General features: G+C 35.1%; 1 protein-coding gene across 5 annotated transcripts in view; it reads right to left on the bottom strand.

Annotated features, from left to right (window-relative positions):
• Positions 1-16628, bottom strand: part of Ac78C (adenylyl cyclase 78C) — a 665405-nt gene that overhangs the window by 185298 nt on the left and 463479 nt on the right. The window lies entirely within an intron of this gene.

Below are 16628 nucleotides of genomic sequence, written 5' to 3'. Positions count from 1 at the left end.
CTCAGTTTTCTCCTCCTTTCCTATCTCCTCATTCTTTCCTTCGCCATCTTCTCATTCTTCTCCTCCTTCGACATCTCATTCTTCTTCTCCTTCGCCATCTCCTCATTCTTCTCCTCTTTTCCCATATTCTCATTCTTCTCCTCCTTTCTCATCTCATTCTTTTCTTCCTTTCCCATCTCCTCATTATATTATTCCATCCCACCTCCTCATTCTCCTCTTCTTTTTAAACTGCTCATTATTCTCCTCCTTGCCCATCTCCTCATTCTTCTCTTTCTTTCCCATTTATTCAGTCTCCTTTTCTGTTCCAAACTCCTCATTCTTCTCATTTCCCTACTCATCTCTCCCTTTCCAACCTCATTCTAAGTTTCGTGTTGGATTAGTTAAGTGTAAATCAGTTGTCTTATGTGGCGTCCTTCTGAGAGTCTCTGTCTCGAAATATTGATGGTGGTGAAAATGAATATGGTGTGTTTCCAATTGGATGTCGTACCTGTACATACACAGTCAGATAAAATCATTCAAAATGTATAGGCCTATAAATATTTTAAGGAGAGAGAAGGACACTGCCATGCGTGACCCACTTCTAACATCCATAGATGGGACAGGAGTAATTTTTTCATACATACTACAGGTTGTGTGCACTTGGAATATTTGCAACGAATAGTAGAAATAATTCCACATGTAATAATTAATCTCTGTGGAACACAGGAGTCTAGGCACATGCTAAGTTGCTTATTTAATTTATTTCTTCGTTTTGTACAAGAAACACAATTGGAAAATCGCCAGAATATATTTCAAGTTCATCATTTTGTGGTTTTGATATCGAATAAAGACATTAATTTATTATTGAAAGTTACTGCATGTGCATCAGTCCAGGATTAATTGACTCGTGGGTTCTAAATAAGAACAATATCCGTACAATGGTTTAGGCTTAGGAGAAATCGCATGCAATCAAACAACGCACTGTATAGGCTGAAAACGTGCATCTCTGAGAAAATGTCGAAACCGACTCGTCTTTCTTCGGCATTATCCGCCACGGTGGTCTAGTAGCTAGAATGCTGGACTTAAAATCCCGTGGAACCGAGTTCGATCACCAGCATACTTCCAATTTATAACTTGTGTTCGGAAAGCCATGGTCCAGGTAACATAGGGGTTTTCTCCTGTTCCTTTTAGCATCGCAATAAATCTCCATCGTCATCTCATCTCATCGCGGGTGTAACAGACGCTTATATGGAGCACCCTGCACAACGACTGTCAGTAAATTGGTCTACACAACTGGCTTCATATGGTGAATGACGAAAATCAAATACCCGCCATTAGCAAAAAGAAATAAATAGATAAATAAATAAATAAATAAATAAATAAATAAATAAACATTATTACAGTACCTTCTCTCATACTCGTACTTCATATAATGATAACATGATATGTTTGACCCATGTTTATTTTCAAACAAATCCATTTTGGACACATTGCATTTATTGACATTATCCGAAAGCTTTCTTTATTCTATCTGAAGCAAAATTCTGAAGTTTGACTGAAACATCATTCACTGCTTCCATCAAATCATTATCGCTTTGGAATACCATTATTTTTAAGTCCTGTTGAAAATAGTCTGGTGGAATCAAATCTGGGGAATGTGTTCTATGACAGAACAGTTTAAATCCACGGTCTTGAGATTTCTTCATTCCCGCTAGAGATCAGCATTCAATGGATTAAGGACACACTGGCATAGAGTAATATCTCTGTAGACTTGAAAATTTCTGACAAAAAAAAGGACAAGATAAAAAAGAACTGAAGAAACTGTTGATCATGAAATCCATTGCCATCTGTGGAGGATTGAAAACTTACCAACACATCCTGTCCGCTAGAGGTTTACTTGGAAAACAAAATGTTCCAAATAGGATCGTAGAGTTGGTTGGTTGAGATCTTCTGCTGATTGTCTAGCAAAGCACAACCAGGATTTCACGTACCAGTATGGAAGTCAATAAAAATGACATAGCGGAGGATTCAGATAAGTGAATAAACATTATGTCCATAATATGTAACGTATAAGCAAAACGCCACTTGTAATTGGAGTTACAATATCATTTATTGAGCTGAAGTTTATTTTACACTCCGTTGTGGATATACTATATTGCTAACAAAAGAAAGGGAAGGAAGATATTCATTTTATTTATAAAATTTCTAGCTCAGGAAGCAGACAATCCAGTTTATTTTCAACATTTCTAGCCCATAATTATAGTTATAAAGTTTCAAGGGAACTACTGGATTTTCGAATCCAACGCAAATGAAAATGTGTTCCTTATACATACTGTACCTATGTATCTAATGAAAATATGTTTTATATATATATATATATATATATATATATATATATATATATATACACATATACACAGAGTGTTAGGGTTTTGAGTGCACAAATTTTAACGGGAACTTCTATTGAATTATTTTTCTGCAACGCATAGTTCAACTAATGAGTGATTTTTTAACAAAAAAAAAAAAAGCCGCCCTAAATAAGGCTTCGAATAGAGCGGCCTACTAATCAATTCATAAAGAATAACCATTAAAACCAATTGTGTGACAATTTGAAAGGAAAAATAAAACATTAAGATAAATGATACGAAAACATAGGAAATCATTTACAATAAAAGTTTGTTGGGTACAAATGATTACTAATTATAGCTAAGGATGATTTTAACACACGAGATCCTATGAGATCAATCGTTGCATAAGAAATTTTAAATTGTTTATGATGATTTAAAGTTTCACGTGTGATCGTGCCACGGGCACCGAACATGAGTCCAAAAACTGTCCAATGTGTGATGTGTTATTGTCTCCGAGATGCTGACAACAAGGCTCATAGATGACTTGCTTTTCACGACACATCTCTTGTGGCTATTGCTCATGCATCTCGAAACGGACTGTGGGATCAAGAATGACACCCTTATCCCTTCTGCCGATCAATTATGATGATATCAGCACGTCTAGTAGAGCCATCAGAAGAAATGCAACCAAGCTCCTCATAAACTTCATAGAAAGCATTCTGACTGATTGAAGATGCGAAGAGAGAACGAACCGTATTATGTCTGTTGATTCGGAGCTATTCTCCATGATGGCAGAAACCCAAGACGTGAGAAAGCGTTTCTTGTTTGTCGCATATTCTGCAACGGGTTGAGTCAAGAGTTCTACCAGGGAGAGTATGTACAGGTATTGTATTACAGTTCATCTTAATGGCTTGCTTAATTAAATTGTGTGGAAAGTATTGTTGCCGATGTTTTCATATCTCCTTAAAATTTTAAGGTTTACTATGAATGTCGCGATAGATATTAAAAGATGAACAATTTATGACTCTGTCTTTTTTTTTTTTTTGCATAAAGTGAACCGTTTTTTCACAACTGAATGCTCATATTTTATTATCTGCACTTTCCGTGTAACTAAACCATTAGTATTGTACGTGGCATTAATTTGTGAATAAACGGTTCACTTTATGCAAAAAAAAAAAAAAAACAAACAAACAAAGACAAACTTTGTTCATCTTTTTAATATCTATCACGACCTTCATAGTAAACTTTGAAATTCTGAAGAGATATGAAAACATCAGCAACGAAACTTTCCACACAATTTAGTTTTTATTACATGAACTATGCGTTGCAGAAAAATATTTCATTAGAAGTATTGATTGTATTTCGTACAAAAAACCTCCTATTAAAATTTGTGCACTCAAACCCCTAACACTCTGTATATACTTAATATAAATGAATATTAAATCCTCTACAATTTGGAATTTTTCGTTAGAGATTTTTCCTTCTCCACTCTGTCCTAGAGTAATGATCGACAGAATTTTTGTCATCACACTTCTCTAGCTGAAGAGGCGAACTGAAGCCGAAACAAAGAAAACGCCAAACAACAAATAGAGTTTACACTCTTAAAATACAAGTTTGTGTCTTCACAAATCTTTGCCAAAGGTTTAATCCTTTGATTGCATTTGGTATTATCCTTTGCAATACCTCCACAAAGCTATTGCTTTGTCTTTTGACTTACGTCTTTTGACTTTGCTTTGCGAATATTAAATTTAGAAATTTATTTATACCATAGAAAATGAGTAAAAGTGCGAACCCAGCATTTCAGAAAATGCTGAAAATTTACGGCACTCAACAAATTTTACAAAATATCGGCACTGGGTACCGGCGGGTACCCGCCCAACTATAGCATTACTCCCTCGCTTCTCGTAGTTAGGAAAAGTTCGGAGACACCAAAGGTTAAGAGATTGTTGATATTCTAGTTATTATTATTTTTTACACCGAATAACGCTTATTTAATTGTTCTCTCCGTAATTCAGACTGTGACGCACAGTAGTTCCAAAACTCTAAATTAAATTACTAATGTATTTCACAACGTGCAACAATCAGTTTTATTCTAGATATGAGAATGGTAGTAAATTCCTGTCAACACAATTCCCTTTGAACTCATTGCAATTATTGATACAACGCAGATGCTTTCTTATCCTCCTCATACAAAAGTGAATATCGATAATAAATTATATATCGCATATCAGTGAATCTGAGCGTGATAGATAACAGCAGACTAGCACACAACGCTGGAGTTCTAATAATAATTGCCACTAGTAGTCTATATAAATAACTGTCGCGTCTGTAGCTCAAGCGCTGGTTTTCCATCCAGGCAGCCCGGGTTCCATCCTCGGCCAGGTCGTAGTGAAATTTGTCATGGACATTGCTGCAGACTATTTTTTTTGTAATGCTCCCGTTACCTGTCTATAATTCCACCTCTCCACCTCCCACTTATTCCATCTGATCACCTGCAATTGTTAAAAAGTAGGCTGTGGTGAAATGTTGAAGGCAATACCGGTTACCGATGAATATATACAAAGGGCTTAGCGCTCCGGGTCCCGGGGCTTATCAGGCAACTCGTCTGAGGAAGAGACCTGGCTTTATCGGGGCTGACATAATGGTTCACTTGTCAGCATCGGATTCACGAATGTCTCCCCGTCCAAATGTCGGACTTGGACAATTTTGCCATATGGAGCTTGATTACTAGACATCGGATTTTAGGCACTAAAAATTGCAGTTTTAGGCGCCTAAAATAAGCTCAAAATTTGTAAAATTAGGCTCTATTTTAATGAAAATAGGCATTTTAGGCACATCAAGGTATCATACTTATTTCTTTCACTGAAATTTTTAGTTATACACTAAAATACGCACAAAAAGTATGTTTAAACATTAAAAAAGAATACTATATTATATTTATAAACAGAGCTGCACAAATTTAATATATTGAAACTAATGAAATAATGATTATTGATATCAAGATTACTCATTTTAAGTTATTGAAATTCAGTTTCATGCTCAGACGTTATTATAATTATCTGCACAGTACACCACCAGAATTTTTTCTAAATTCTCCACAGTTAACCTTTGCCTTTTGTCACTGAGAATCATTTTGAAAGCAGAAAAACTTCTTTCAACCGAAACTGATGTGAGAGGCGCAAATTTTAAATTAGGTACAATAGAAACATCAATACTTACTGGAACATTTACACTTTCCCCCGATATCACTCTTGATACTTTTTCCAACAATGAAAATCCTACATTCTTATTTAATACGTTGTCCCACTTATTTTTAACTTTTTTCCCAGTTTCACCCAAAGCAGAATGTATGTTCACTTGAGCTTCCTTTACTATTGCTATTTGGCTACAAAGAGATTGTTTTTCACGTTCTAATTGTTCAATGCTTGCAGGTATGAAAGAAAAGTTTGATGTTATGTAGGCAATATCGTTTTTCACTAGTGAATCATTCATACAATCTTTCACTGCTTTCACACACGCTGCACTATCAGTTTCAGGTAATTTATCAATAACTGTGACCACTTCTTTAAAATACTTAGAATAATACACCACTGACTGAATCCAGGTTCCCCATCGTGTAACAACCGGCTGAGGTGGGAGTGGGATATTTGGAAAGTTCTCTCTGAATATTGAAATCCTGGATGGGGCTTTACAAAAACATTTTTTTGTGTTAGAAATAAACGAATTGACAAGAGGAAATTCATTCCGGATTGTTTCAGAAACCCTGTGAAGGCCATGTGCTAGACAGGTTACATGCGTGAGGTTAGGATAAAATGTTTTAAGAAGTGGAGCTGCAGCAACCATGTATGAGGCAGCATCAGTACAAAACAACAGAACTTTAGAATCGTCTATATTACCTGAGTATAAAGACTGTAGGCCTTTATTTACAAAATAAGCAATGGCTTGGTTATTCACTTTCGAAAGTTCCTTAACACATACGAGGTGTGGAATCGAAGGTCCATCAGGACTAAGTTTTCCTACTACCATATTTGCTATATACCTATTCATAGGATCTGAGGTTTCATCCACAGAGACCCATATGTAAGAATCACCTATATCCTCCCGAATGGAAGCTAAAGTTTCATTGTATATTCTGTCTAAGTAATTTTTTTCTTAGGGTCGACTCAGATGGGATATTTTTTTTGCAGTATTTTTGTAAAAACTGTCTTAAAACCGGATTTTCAATTGCATTCCAGGGAATGTTAGCAGCAACAAACGCTCTGGTTAAATCAGCATAGAAATTGCTGCTGAGATTGGATGAAGTAGGCTGTGTTAGTAAAGTTTGTTGCAGTTGATTTTTCTGCTGAGCTTTAGCCTTATGAGCCGCTCCTTGCACATGCTGCTTTAGGTGGCACTTCTTTTCTTGCGAAACCTAAAAATGTAAAGTAAACTGAATTAAAATAAAATCCTAATTGTTGTATTGCCGTATTTCTATCACAAAGTTAGTGGGTTCGAACAATCAAAATTTTAATGACCTGCAAATACTTTAACTATCGGAATTTAAAAGGTTAAAGTGTAGTGGTCTTAAAAAGAATTATACCTCAGGATAGCTCAGTCAATGTATAAATATTATAGGCCTACTCATTAAAATTAATAGAATTTATATATTTCAACTATTGTTACATACCTGTTTGCTACAAATCTTGCAGAATATTATTTTTCCATCATAAGTGAATTCTGAATATTCTGTTAGCCATTGCCGGATCAATGTAGATTTTGCACTTATATTTTTCGGCATTATCGCGTTAAACTTCACAGGAAAACGTCCTATCGCTCAAAACTTCTCAACACAAATAAGGTGAGGGAAAGAGCAACTGTTAACGAGCATTCAAATGAACCGTTGTTATTGAGATTCAATTGGACAAAAATACAAAGTTCCACTTATTGTTGCATTTCCTGGTAGTGTTAACACTAGGAGGGCCATTCTTTTAAATATTTTGTAACGGTTTACCCTACTAATTCGCAGTTTTACGACTTTTCATAAATATTTCAAAAACACTCTTTCTCCAAAAATTGTGATTTTATGACACTCTGAAGGGCAGTACAGCTAATCGGTTTCAGACCGAAAACAGTCATTTTTATAGTATAGTATATCTCTGAATCGGTAGCAGCACATGTGATTGTTGCCTGCTTCAAAACTAAGGTTGGTTCTTTGTCGGCATTTATGCCTCCAAACGTTAAATTCGGTGAAATCTATTGCGAGTGTCGTGAGATTCAAAACATTTTGTTTCCTTTATCAATGGTTTCATGGCCGGTGTGAAGCAAACTTTCCACTTTTTAAATGCCTTAAATTTCGCAGTGAATGCATGTATAAATTATAAAAAATAAGAGTAAAATGCGAAACTTTACAGTGAGTTAGGCATTTTTAGGCGAATATTAACAAATTAGGCTCTAATAACCGTTTTAGGGCATTTTAGGGCACTATAAAACTCTTTGAATACCTTTCAATTTCCATGAAACACAAATATTAATAATTATTTTTACTTTTCTCCTAAAGAAACAAAATAGGCATTTGCCCTAGAATCCGATGTCTGTTGATTACACAACTTTTAAAACTGTATCCCTTACTTATTGACTTTTTATAAGGAACCGGAGGTTCATTGCCGACCTCACATAAGCCCGCCATTGGTCCCTATCCTGATCAAGATTAATCCAGTCTCTATCATCATATCCCACCTCCCTCAAATCCATTTTAATATTATTTTCCCATCTACGTTTCGGCCTCCCCAAAGGTCTTTTTCCCTCTGGCCTCGCAACTAACACTCTGTAGCTATGCATTTCTGGATTCGCCCATACGTGCTACATGTCCTGTCCATCTCAAACGTCTGAATTTAATGTTCCTAATTATGTCAGGTGAAGAACACAATGCGTGCAGTTCTGTGTTGTATAACTTTCTCCATTCTCCTGTAACTTCATCCCTCTTAGCTCCAAATATTTTTCTAAGCACCTTATTCTCAAACACCCTTAACCTATGTTCCTCTCTCAAAATGAGAGTCCAAGTTTCACAACCATAAAGAACAATCGGTAATATAACTCTTTTATAAATTATAACTTTCAGGTTTTTTGACAACAGACTGGATTATTATTATTATTATTATTATTATTATTATTATCATTATCATTATCATTATCATTATCATTATTATTATTAATGTTTGAAATTAATCTTTCCCAATCCATTATACGCGTCGAAATGACGAGCAGTAGGCGTTTAGCACGTGGGAAAGTTCTACGAACGCGTGCGCAATAAAGACATTTAGGTGGTTGGTAGCTGGAAAAATGAGGTGATTCATTCTACGAGCTACCAACGAGCTAACAGGCTACGTATCAGTCTACCGACCAGGCCTCGTCTTGCACGTCTCCATTGCTTAACGTTCGGGCATTCCTTCCGACTAGGTAACCGGTCAGGCTACCAACTACCAACCAGGCTCCGTCTTGCACATAGGCCTACCTTACGTTCCCTGTCCTGGAATACTGAAATTGAACCGTGCGTCGTTGGGAAATCAAAACGCCACGCGGATGACAGTTTGTGTCTTGTCATAATAGGCTAACAGCTCAGTCGTTCGCTGAACCCTTTTTAAAATCCATCGTTTTTGCCCGAGTATGAACCTGCGAACTTCGGATTGAATGGCTAGCTTGGAAACCTTTATATCTGTAGGACTGAATAAAAATGCGTACGTAGATGTACGCAAGTAGCTACTGTTCTTTGATATACTTAAGAGAACCACAAGAATACAGTATGCTGTAGATGTGGTCCCTACATTTGAATAAGATGTATGTAATGTAATGTGATGTGATGTAGGCCTAATATAAGTAATTCTCCGGAAAAGCTACACCAAAGAAGGCATAATTTTCTTTTTTTCACTGGCTTCTGTGATATAAATAAGTGGTTTTAGTTTCCAACCACAAATACTTTGAGCATAACAACCATTGATACTTTACCTGTCTACTCTAATGCATTGTTGTAGCCTCTCCACCCACTACTCCACTACTCGTTACAGGTATAGGCCTAAATATGGTTACCACAAAAATAATAATTTTTTACCAAGACTAATACCAGTAATTGGTTGTTCATTTTGCTGTTGGGTTCTCTGCACATGTTACATACATCAGATAATTATGCAAACTTTGTAGAGATGAACAACTATGCAGATATTATATTTCATGTCTAATCTGAAGACCTCAATAGTTTCTTTCCTTGATAAATTTTTGTATTTTTACCAAATCTGAGCGACGTGCTGCAGATCATGGGTTTGGTCTGACTGGACGGTGAATTGTTTTGTCTTAACATAAAATTGCTTCGGACAACTGCGACGGATGTTTCAGTTAGTCTCTTTGTTTCTTTATGAGGAATAAATTATTTCCCACGTCCCGTGGGGTTGTATTTGGCTTCACCCCGCAAAAAGAACAGTATAAAAATATATATCGGAAGATCCATTTTGATGATGCAATATTTATAGTTAAGCAGGCAATGGAAACAAAAATTGGAAAGGAAACACGTAATTGATACAGATATTCGTGGACTTTCAACAGGCATGTGACTCTATTAGACGGACGTTTATTCGAAAAATACTACAGGAATTTGAAATACCTAGTAAATTCATCAGATTTGTGGAGATGATTATGAAGAGGACTATGCTATATATTTCTTTTTCCTTCCTTTGTTCTCTTTATCAGCCGATGAATTTATTATGATAGCCTTTTTATCGTAAATTTTATTTAATTTTCGTATTTCTTTTCTTTTTTATTATCATTTTATTACATTCCATTTTGATATATTCTTCCTTAAGTTTTTTTCATATTAACCATTTGTACTAAATGAGTTGCTTTCACTATATTCCAATGTATTTTACTTTCTTTTTTTTTTCTATTTATGGTATTATTTTCATGTTGTTTAGTGTCGATATTATTATGCTATTATTATTCTTATTATTATTAATATTATTATTATTTTTTTGTAATATGTTAGTATTCTGTTCTTTAACTTTTTGTTAAATTTTAACTGCTTGTATACTTTGTGACCTGGTAGAGTGTAAGAGAAGGCCCCATGGCCTTAACTCTGCCAGTATAAATAAAGAATTATTATTATTACTATTATTATTATTATTATTATTATTATTATTATTATTATTATTATTATTATTATTATTATTATTATAAGGGGACAGTATCCTGCATCCAGGCAAAATGAGAACTAGGGCATTTCTTCAATGTGAACCAGGGTTTGAAACCGGCTGGCCCCATTACTATTTAATTTAGTGTTAGAGCATGCTATAAGGAAAGCACAAATAGATGCATACAAGTCTACACAACCAGTCGGATAAACAGATGACATAAATATAATGGGAAGAGCACAAAGACCAGTGATAAAAATATTAGAAAAATTGGAAAGGACTAGAGCTGATATCGGTTTGAAAATAAATGTGGCAAAAACAAAGGTCATGATTAGACTTCGTGGAATTGCCACGAGAATCATAAGGTTTACTACGCACGCGATATAGACTGTATGAGAAGGATGGAGTATGCCGCTGATGTAAACACTGAGCAGTATACTGCGGTTACACAAAAATCTGTATCCTGCATTCAAGAACTATAAAGAATGATCATTGAAGTAGGAAATGTCTAAACATGTAAATACACAATTATTTTGTAGTGATATATATTAACTCCTAAAATTTAATGTAATATGCTCACATCATCCTTGAATATGTGCATTGCAGTGAAGAGTTACGTACATTTTGAGCGACTGCAAAGTAACCTCCTCCGATGGTCACTTAAACAGTTTTTATATTGAGAAAATGTACGTTCAACAACACACGATGAAATACGTGCATATTTGAAGAACGGAAAGTCACTACTTTTTAGTACACCAACTTCACATGTCTTGTCGTGACCTGATAGTACATAATTTATAATACTAAATTTGTGAATAGGCAGAATTTTTAGCAATAATGTTTTTCAACTTACATTTCACTTTTTCTGAAATTAGTGAATTGTTATTTTGGATAACGGTTTGTGATACTTTATACACTATATTAACGACTTCTGAGAGTTGTAGATTAGACGATTATAACAGGGTGATGCTTTTGGACACGATTTTAAAATTAGAATCAATGAACAGAATATCTTCCAATAGCTGTTCAGAAAGCAATGATTATACAGCTGCAACAAGAGGAACTGTCTGTGCTATCCAATGCATCAATTACCTCCATTGTTTTGCCGTAATATTTTGCATAATAATTAACAGCATTCAACCACGTTTTCCAACGGGTCAAGACTGGCTGCGGGGGTAAGAGAAGCCTATTCCAGGGGAAATTGTTTGGAACAGCAACACTCTCATTATAGTATGTTTGGTTGAATTCTTGTCTGCACTGAAGAAATGTTAAGCTTTGACTATTCCAACCACAGTAATGCAAAAACAAGTGCTTACATAGGTATACATTAGCTGTAGCTGCTCTATCTATTTGGACCGGTCACAACTCTTAACACGAACTGCTTGTACTACGAGACCGGGCGGTCGCTCACCTCCTCTATACTACCGTACTTCGGCAACCTGATTGCATGCTGCGTGTGGCAATTCAACGAAGTCTATTATAGTCATGATACTAAATAGAAAAAGAAGGAATCTGGATGTAGAGTAGAGATTTCCAACAAAAAATAGACCTAGTACATGAATTTAAATATTTAGGTGTAACTATCACGCATGACAATGAAGAGAACAGAGAAATCCAGAATCGAATTAAAGTCGCTACTAAAGCATATTATCCCTCTATTAGGCATCGTGGAGCCAATTGGAGAATTCGAACTGAATTATATAAAACAATGATCCGTAGTGTAATTATAAGGTCCCTGAGCCAAATAACGCCATGTATACCTTTAACGCCACTCTATTAAAATTTGGTAACGACACAAGTTTTCGGTAGTGCACTATTGTAGCCTGCATTCGCTTGCAATCTAGTGATGAAATGAGTTACTAGCTGTCCGCTGACATTTACGAGTGGCATTATATTCCATCATTTTCCTGTTGTGTGTTGATAGTGAATGGCTGTTCTTATTTCAAAGTAAGAGGCAATATTTTATTTTGTGTGTTGAGCAAATAATAACTATATTAAACTATATATTTTCGTGATCCTTAAACATTATTCTATGTATAGAAAGTATTTGCTATCTATAAAATTTGAAAATGTTAGAGAAATAGGCATGTCATGTTATCAAGTACTCAGTAGCCCTTTAACGCCATGTGGCGTTAAAGGTCTACAGACAAAATTTTAGGTTATGTTAGTACTAAGGCTGACAGTACAGCATCAGTATGAAACCATCAGGGAAATCACTAAGCTTTCAACTTACAAATGTTCAGAATGTGCAGGGATGATATTGGTTCAATTGCTTATCGAACTCTTAATTTTTTTTTTATTTTACATAACTTAATTTTTTTTTGTTTCACTTATTGGAAAATATTCATATTAAACTAAGGTAAATGCTTTTGTGTTTAATAACGTTCTACTGTGTCACATTGTCTCTTTTTTTTTTTAAAGTAACGAGTCACTGGAAAACATATTTTCCTAATCCATCTGGTGTTTCAGTTTCAGATCAAGAATCTTTCATTAGTATGGAGTGATTTTGTGTCTTTTTTAACAGAAACTGAAATTTAGTCGCTTAGTTCAATTTGTGTTGCTTAGGACAAATAATTGATTAACAATTATAAGTGTATAGGTTACTAGAAAATAGGTGGCGTTAATTGGACAACCTGTTCCTAATAACGCCAGTTTACAAAGTTTTCCTATTTGAATTCTAATTCTTGTTCGGTATATAATATATCCATTTTCATTGTGCTATTTTGTAAAGATAAGATTACGGTTTCTATTTCATAATTTTCGTGTTTGTACATAACTTATTTCCAGAGCAAAAGTGGCTGAAGTGTTAAGGTGGCGTTATTTGGTACATGTACCTTATATGGAAGTGAAAATTGGACTTTCACAAAAAAATCACAGGATGCAGTTGACAACTTCGAAAGAAAAGTGTTAAGGAGGATATTTTGACCAGTGGTAAGGGAAGCAAAATGGACAATCCGATATAATCATGAATTATACACCTTATAAAGTGATATATCTTAATCAACTTCCATAGTATCAGGAGACATTGCGGAACTGGAAGGTGGCAGCAAGGGATACAGAAGAATGGAGAGGAAGAATTGGGGAGGCCATGGCCCGAAAACGGGCCGAAGAGCCATAGATAAATAGATCCATTTCGCCTTTCTAATACAAAAAATATAAAAAGTTAATCATAATAAATAAAGAGTCCACATCTGTGGAGTAACGATCAGTTCGTCTGGCCGCGAAACCAGGTGGCCCGGGTTCGAATCCCGGTCGGGGCAAGTTACCTGATTGAGGTTTTTTCCGGGGTATTCCCTCAACCCAATACGAGCAAATGCTGGGTAACTTTCGGTGTTGGACCCCGGACTCATTTCACCAGCATTATCACCTTCATCTCATTCAGACGCTAAATAACCTCAGATGTCGATACAGCGTCGTAAAATAACCCAATAAAATAAATATATATATATATATATATATATATATTATAAAACACACTGGAGGACCTAATACTTCGTCCACCAGCCATGTGCTCCACCACTGCTCTGATCCGGCGAATCATGGAATCGACGAGACTGCGGAACAAATGTTCTCGATCCGTGGCGATGACGTGTGGACTATCGCTTTGAGAACTGGGCGTGCTCATTGTGTTGTAAGCGAAACTTAGTCAATAAGGGAGCTAATTTTATTTCTGTATTTGTACAGACTCAGAAATAAAATTTGGGCCACCTGAATTTTCGCAGTTCCAGTTCCGCACGCTCAGTTTGAATTTTCTAAGTTTCAATTATAAGCACTGAGCGTGCGCAGTATGTTATAACTAGTACTTGTTTCTGGGTCTGTACATCTATTATCAGGCAATACATCTCACGTGACGATATGAATGTATCTGAATTAGTGTACTTTATGTAGTTTAGTCAGCAATGTATAGAATGGAGGGGGAAAAGAACTAGACACCCTACCCATTATGTCCTGGCTTAGTTGTCTCATACGTAAATGGTGTCTTGATGGTATCACTTGTGAGGTTCAGACCGTCTTCGGACTGTTGACTAAACAACTCACTTATTGACAGGTCACTGTGTAGTAGCGATTCCTGCTGGTCGGCTGACAAGCAAACTGACTCTATTCAAAGAAACGGTTGTTGACAGGAAATTTAATATCCAAGGGTGAAATCTGTAGCTCTGGAAATATTTATACTTAGTAGAATTTAATTTAGAATGCCGATTATATTTCATGAGAAATATTTTCTTGCGATACTGACCCTAGAAAGTTAATAATAATAATAATAATAATAATAATAATAATAATAATAATAATAATAATAACAATAATAATAACAATAATAATAATAATAATAACAATAATAATAATTTTATTTATTTACTATTATTTACTGTCCTCTACAACAGCCAGAGGCCAATAACAGTTCAGCACAAAGCATAATTACAATATGACAAAATTGATGACAAAATAATAAAAAAGTGTACAAAAATAATTATTAGATATAAATACAATTACAATTAATGATAATAACAACGAATGGACCAGTAAGGGATGACTTTAAAATACATAACTAAGAATACTATGAGAATAATAGTGATGATACAATGATAATTAAGTATAATGCCTAAAAGAATACATAAATGATAAATCGTTGCCAAGAGCAAACTAAGTCTATACATTGAAGGGATCGAATTCGCAGCCATGCATGTTGGTATTTTTAATGCATCTGGAGACTGGTGAAAGAAATTTTGAATTTCTAATATAGAAAAGTTTGTGGGCTCTCATATCTTTTGTTGGAATACGTAAGGTAATATTGTTTAAGAAGGAGTCACAGGATATATCACCTTTGAGGACCTTACAAAAGAACAGATAATCTAGCTCACGGCGTCTAGCATATAGGTTTTGACAATTAAAATATTCACATTTTCTCTCATAACTATACCCGGAATTAATGGGCAGAAATCTGAATGAACATAAGGATATAAATGTTCTTTGTATATTTTCTAATTTAGCCGAATCTGTAGTTGTAATCGAGTTCCAAGCTACAGATGCATATTCGATTTTCGATCGTACCAATGTATAGTAAAGCATTAAAAGAGAATCGGGCGTGGAAAAAGAATAAGTTATTGACCGTATTATTCCTAACATTCTGATTGAATGATTGTAAATGTAATTAACGTGACTATGAAATTACAATTTACTGTCAATGTATATTCCCAAATCTTTTACGCAATCCGTTCTGTTAATTAGAACATTATTTAGATAATACTTAAATTTCAGTAAATAAAATAATAATAATAATAATAATAATAATAATAATAATAATAATAATAATACTGTAATGATAATAAATTGCAATGTTTAAATAACGTTAAAATCCAGGATAGTTCAATATATTGGATTTTTTTATCACAAAGTCCTTGTAGGCCTACTGTATAGGTCCCCACCAGAATATGAGAAGTATTTCTGTGTTATCATATCGCACATGAAGTCACTGTGCGATCTACATGAATGAAACACTAATTGCATTTTTTAAGTTAGAGAAGAAAAGAAATTAACTGTAAAACTGCTGTTACAACAGAGGGCTAATTAGATTATGTTCAACATTGACTCTAATTAAAGTAGTTAGATGCTCGTAATTGCCGGTATCAGAAGACTAGCACAACGTCACGTTCATTATCTTGCAAGGCCTAATGTGTAGGCTGAGTTATCTGAATAAACAGACCGGTATCACAGTCACTCTATCAGCACATCGCGGTGTTGCCACGATAAAGGTACAGTCATTACAAACTGTAACGAAGCACGACTAAAGAGCTGCAGTAATATTCTAGAGGCCATTCAGATTACGATTATGTGCTAATAAAATTGTAGTTAATGTCCTTTTCAACTACAGAGACAACAAATAACAAGCGTCACTATTTTGTCCGTCGTTTAACGCTGCATTATTAACTACGCGCTTACATAGCGCAGCTGGAATTCGTAAAAAGCAAGACGGTATTTGGTTAAGACTAATCCGAGGATTCGCCATAGGGTTACCTGATATTCGCTTTACAGTTGGAAAACAATTCGGAAAAATCTGAAGTACATAATCATCTCAAGCGGGGTTAGAACCCACATCCAAACACAGCCTTTGAGCACGAGTGGAACTCACCAACTCCCGTCATCTGAC

Source organism: Periplaneta americana, chromosome 8 (genome assembly GCF_040183065.1).
Source record: "Periplaneta americana isolate PAMFEO1 chromosome 8, P.americana_PAMFEO1_priV1, whole genome shotgun sequence".
Taxonomy (NCBI): Eukaryota; Metazoa; Arthropoda; class Insecta; order Blattodea; family Blattidae; genus Periplaneta; species Periplaneta americana.
The sequence above is the reverse complement of the archived record's forward strand: the minus strand, read 5'-3'. Positions and strand labels throughout refer to the sequence as shown.